The following is a 5254-nucleotide window of genomic DNA, read 5'->3' as shown; positions in this document are numbered from 1 at the left end:
AACTCTAACAAGTCTTTCAGAAGGACTAAATGCATTTCACACAAATAGATCGATGTGAGACCTTTGGGGACGAGGGACAGAATGTTATGGTCTATTTTTTTAAAAAAAAAGTATCAGCTATTTAATTAGGTTCTTAGTAAGAAATTTAGAACACTAATTTATGAGGATAAATTCCATTTGTCAGAGCAAAAACAGATTGCAGGTAGCCCCAGAGCTGGGGAATAGTTTTGATTTTTGCTAAAATCTGTGAGTCCATCACTTTCTGATCCACCTTGCGCTGCTCTGAAATCTAGTATCTCTCTTTCTTGGTGTCAAAGATCTCGCCCTCCTGGTATCTGGGTTTTTGCAGCTTCTTTTTGAAGTAAGCATCAGTGAGGCATTTGGGGATTTTCACTTTGCTGATATCAATTTTTATAGAAGTGGCAATGACAAATTTCTGGTGTGTTCTTCGTAGAGGAACACAATTAAGGCTCAGAGGCCCCGTCACAAGTAGCAAGCCAGTGGCCGACTGCTTCAGGAAGACCACACTCTTGCTTCTGTGACGCCTGGTGAGGATGATCAAGATGGTGCTAGCTCGAAGGTTCCTCGCATGCTGACTGAAGGGTTTCCCGCCGTGGCTCAAGAGCTTTCGGGGCACATTTTCAGTAGGGTACTATCTAGGCATTTTTTGAAGCTTCACCACCTGAGTACCTCCATTCTTGTCCCCACTGACCGATTTTGTGATCATAGTAAGAAATTTCTCCTACTTTTTCTTCTCAACCTATGATTTAGGAGCTGTGCACTTTCTCTTGTACAAAGCCCTTCTGGAATACATGGCAGATCAGGAGCATCCACCAATTCCTCTAACCAGGACAGGATTTCGGCTGCAGTGGGGCTGCCCCTTCTTGGACTTTTTGGCCTTCACCTTCCCCTTTTTACTAGTACCACTGGCAGCAGCCTTCTTGGCTTCGGGTTTCTTCTCTTTAGTGTCTGGCTTCTGTGTTTTTTCACCCACTAACTTGCGAGATGGGAGGAGAACTGAGTTTCCCCAGAATGTTATGGTTTAAATAAAAAGCTTCTTAAAGCCTCCTGTGTTCAGAGGAGGGGCTTTTGGAAGATCGTCGGATCGCGGCGACACCACACTCCTCTGCAGATTCATCCACCAAGAGAGGGGGGTCTCATCAGAAGAGAGGGGGATTCATCCACCAATGAGTTCAGAGAAAAATGTGCTTGTAAGAGAGGGGGGTCTCATCAGAAGAGGTGGGTCCCTGGGGGCATGACCTAGAAGGTCATAACTCCTGCCAGGCTCCTCCCTTCTGCCTCTCCACTTCCTATGCTCTGTGACATGAGTGGCTTTCCTTTTTTTTTTTAACTGGGAAAAAAGTATATATTTAGAATTAGCCAGCTGGAGTGAGTTTAGATGATCCCAATTTTGTTGGCAACATCCAATGCATCATAATTGGGAGCCAGTTGAACATATGCCTTCTTCTGTCCATCAGACCTGATTAGGGTACTGACCTTGGCAACATCAGTGTCATACAGCTTCTTTACAGCTTGTTTGATTTGGTGCTTGTTGGCTTTGACATCCGCAATGAACACAAATGTGTTGCTGTCCTTGATCTTTTTCATGGCTGACTATGTGGTCAGGGGAACTTGATGATGGCATAGTGGTCAAGCTCGTGGTGCCAAAGGCAAAGAAGGAAGGCCCTGCCCCTCCCAAAGCTGAAGCCAAAGCAAAAACTTTGAAGGCCAACAAGGCAGTGCTGAAAGGCATCCACAGCCACAAAAAGAAGAAAATGGCCGGAGGTGCTTTCCTTGTCGCGCTGGTTGGAGTTGATATTGACAAGCACCACATACAGGAAAGGACAGTTCTATCACTAAGGGTTAGTGGGCCCCAAACGGCAGGCCATGAAGAGTTCTGTGCAGTGCGCATGACATGGTGAGATTCCCAAGTGCACTCACGGGATGGGCACCTGCAGGGCAGCCTGCGTGTGCGGCGAGGGGCCAAAGGTCAGTGTGTACAGCTGGCAGCGCCAACGAGCTCTTCACCAAACTTTTTTTTTCAAAGGAGAGAAAAATCACAGCCATTTATTTTTATTAGCACATATTTGTGGTGTACAATGAAGAATTCATTGTGGAGAGTCAGTATGTGTACATGTTGCATCTTAATTCTTTGACTTCTTCCCTCCCCTCTCTTCTGTCTCCCTCCTTCCCCAGATTTCCTTCCTATTGTCTATGTTTCTTCTTATGTATATTTTATTTTACCATCTAAATTGTTTCTTTGCCAAACTTGAGCTCTTCAAAGTCCATTTACAAACCACATTTCTGAGGGCACAACATGAAGCGAGGCTATAAATTCATCGAAGCAGCAGTGGTTCTCTAACGTTTAGTCTTGTCATGATTTTTGGAATCCTTGACAATTTATTTCGAAGGGAGAAAAGTCCTGATGGGGAGAACCATTAAATCAGATCCAGGGTGTGATAGACGCAGAACTTCGCCCTTAACTGTCTTGCACTATCAACAAGTTCTCGTGTTAAAACTTCTCAAAGCGCCCTTTTCATATTTATTAGTGACTTCTGTTAAACACTGCATCTATAGATCTATGGTCAATAACACTAAACACTTTAAATTGAAATATATAAAACATTCAAGGAATTTCACCTAGTAAAATACTAATGTACATTAACCAGGACTCCATTTGGCACTGAAATATTTATTAATACAATAATGAATTATTAATTCCCTTATTTTATTCATTGCTTAGCATCTCGGCACTTTTGAAATTTAATTTCTTTGAAGAAAATCTTGAACTAGATTTTGCCAGCTTATAGAGCTTAATGTCATACCTTACAAGAACATTGTTCTCCAAGAGATTCACTTATTTTTCAGAATATGATTTAACTCAAATGCTTACGCTCTCCCAAGCCTGCATCTAGTATCACGTCACGTACGTGGGGGGCAGAGAGTGTGCAAAGATGAAGTCATGGCGGGGGCAGAAGAAACAGAAGAAACGAATAAAAATGAAACCTTAATGGATGGCCAAAGGTGAATACTATGTGGTTACATTAGTTAATAAAATGCAAGGTGATAGAGATTATAAGGTATAGATGGTTCATTTCTACACATGAAATTAATTCTGTATCATCATTAGTGGTGGCAATTTTAAGTGATGGCTATAACTGTATTCAGCAAATCATCACTCTTTCTGATTAGATGAAGGCTGGTAGATCACACCCGTGTTATGGAGAGGAAGGAGCGCCTAGTGTACATGGCCACCACGGCACAAGGCAACGCCTGCGCTTCCTGCTGGCACTCCTTTTCTTTTCTTTGGCGGAACTGGGGATTGAACTCAGGCCCTTGTGCTTGACAGGGAAGCGCTTATTCCACTGAGCCATCTCCCCAGCCCTTTGGCACTCCTTTTCTATGTAAGTCATCACTCACTGTTTGGTGAGAGTAGAAAACCGTCTGAAGCCACATTTTTTTAGAATGACCACGCCCCGTGGAAATTGCTTTCCATCCATGGACAAACTAAAAGTCCAGCTTTGGATTTTCAAATTTTTTGCAAGAACAACAAATGCTGCTTTACATTCTTCCTGTGAATGTGCGGCCGATCTTTTGTCTTTTTCGATGCAAAGTTTATTTGGGATCTTGATTCTGCATTGAGGGCAGCAACTCTGTTTGCTTTGACTGTCAGTCTTCTTTCCACTTGCATTGTCTCAGGCTTGATCTCCAGAGTTTTCTAAGGCTTTGAGCCGCTATCCATTGTCTGCCTCCCGTTTGTATTTTGAACTTTAGCGAAATAGGGGCTTATGCAATCTCTGATCCTGGACGTCCCCGTGCGGCATGATTAATTTTCCCTTCAGATAACTGGTCTCTGAACCATTAAAATGGTTTCTTTCTGCTAAGCTTACATACAAGAAGAGTAGAAACTAAGTGTTCAAGACTAGATAAGTTTTATATTAAAATAAATGTTAGGTGCTCATGAGAGACTATTTTTATTTTTTTATTTTTTTCATGAAAGACTATTTTTAAAGTTATATGTTAAAAAATACAAAATACAAAAAAAGTACAAATCATCACCTAATTGGCAAGAAAGACAAATATTTGGTTTTATATTACCATTCCTTATAAATAATTTGCTATGCTATTTGAACATTTGAAACTTGAAAAAATGTACCCTCAAACTTCTAAGTCTAGAGAAGACTGAAGCAGAGTAGGGGGGAGGGCATAATTATTGAAAATAAGCCATTAGCAATACACGAGGTTGGGATTTTGCGTAAACTGAGAAGCAGGTCAGACAGGAGCATGGCCTGACAGGCTAACGCCAGCGAACCAGCCGGCTCATTTAAAGTAGCTCTGAAAACACTGCAGAAAAAGTGCCACGCTCTTTTGAAAAGGACAATGTGTCTGCCACGTCAAAACTCAGAAACAGACACAAACCCAAACTCAGGAATATTTAGGAATGTAACAAAATACCCCAAAAGGAAAAAAGGACCCTTCTCCGCTGTTGGTGGGAGTGCAGGCTGGTATAGCCACTGTGGAAATCAGTGTGGAGAGCTCTCAGAAAGCTGAGAGTGGAGGTCCATCAAGCCAGCTATTCCCCTCCTCAGAACTTTTATAAAAGACCTGAAATCATCACACCACAGTGATATATGTGCACCCATGTTTACAGCAGCACAATTTGTCACAGATAAATATTAGAAACAACCTCAATGCCCATCAACTGAGGAATGGACAAAAAAGATGTGGTATTTTTACACAGTGGAGTATTAACTATAAAAAAAGTAAACTTGGGGCTTTTGTAGATAAATGGATGTAACTAGAGACTGTATTGATAAGTGAATAAATCAGACCCAAGTGTGAAAACATTGTATTGTCTCGATAGTATAAGAACCTGAAAGAGGAAATAAAACCTAAAAGGTACAACAGATGGTAAAAGTGAAAGAATTTGTTCAATGGGAAGAAAAACTGGGATGAGGAGAAGGACAAAAGAAAGAAGGAAAAAGATATAGTGGTATAGATAGATAGATAGATAGATAGATAGATAGATAATTTGGATAATTGTACCGCTGATTTCTGCTGGTCTTTTGAAAGGAGCAGCTAATATTTAATAATTTTTTTCTTTTTCTTTTTTTTAATTTCTTAGAACTTTTTTGTTGTTTTGTTTTGTTTTCTTTTAACCAATTTTGCATATTTGTATGTGGTAGCCTAAACAACTAATTTGAAGATAACATCATGCTATACCTTTTGTTGTTGCTGTTGCTTTGTTTTTTAA

The sequence above is a fragment of the Octodon degus genome, unplaced genomic scaffold, assembly GCF_000260255.1.
Source record: "Octodon degus isolate 3935 unplaced genomic scaffold, OctDeg1.0 scaffold00017, whole genome shotgun sequence".
In the NCBI taxonomy this organism is placed as follows: domain Eukaryota; kingdom Metazoa; phylum Chordata; class Mammalia; order Rodentia; family Octodontidae; genus Octodon; species Octodon degus.
This window is presented reverse-complemented; position numbering follows the sequence as displayed.